We start from the raw sequence: 399 nt of genomic DNA, 5'->3' as shown, positions 1-399 counted from the left end.
TTTCTCATCACGCTGCGCTCAGGTAAGCTTTAACAACCGCTCAGGTTATCTTTAACGACCGCTCAGGTAAGCTTCAACGACCGCTCAGGTAAGCTTTAACGACCGCTCAGATTATCTTTAACGACCGCTCAGGTAAGCTTTAACGACCGCTCAGGTAAGCTTTAACGACCGCTCAGGTAAGCTTTAATGACCGCTCAGATTATCTTTAACGACCGCTCAGGTAAGCTTTAACGACCGCTCAGGTAAGCTTCAACGACCGCTCTGGTAAGCGTTAACGACTGCTCAGATAAACTTTAACGACCGCTCAGGTAAGCTTTAACGACCGCTCAGGTAAGCTTTAACGACCGCTCAGGTAAGCTTCAACGACCGCTCAGGTAAGCGTTAACGACTGCTCAGATA

The 399-nt window shown here is 48.4% G+C and overlaps 1 protein-coding gene across 1 annotated transcript in view; it reads left to right on the top strand.

Moving 5' to 3' along the window:
• The window catches only part of LOC106811854 (protein kinase C-binding protein NELL2-like), a 30,228-nt gene continuing 29,829 nt past the window's right edge, over positions 1-399 (top strand). The window contains exon 1 of the mRNA XM_014815573.1: positions 1-22. The gene's annotated coding sequence lies outside the window, so the exon portion shown is untranslated. The remainder of the gene's footprint in view (positions 23-399) is intronic.

This window comes from Priapulus caudatus, unplaced genomic scaffold (assembly GCF_000485595.1).
Source record: "Priapulus caudatus unplaced genomic scaffold, Priapulus_caudatus-5.0.1 Scaffold583, whole genome shotgun sequence".
NCBI classification, from domain to species: Eukaryota; Metazoa; Priapulida; class Priapulimorpha; order Priapulimorphida; family Priapulidae; genus Priapulus; species Priapulus caudatus.
This window is presented reverse-complemented; position numbering and strand designations above follow the sequence as displayed.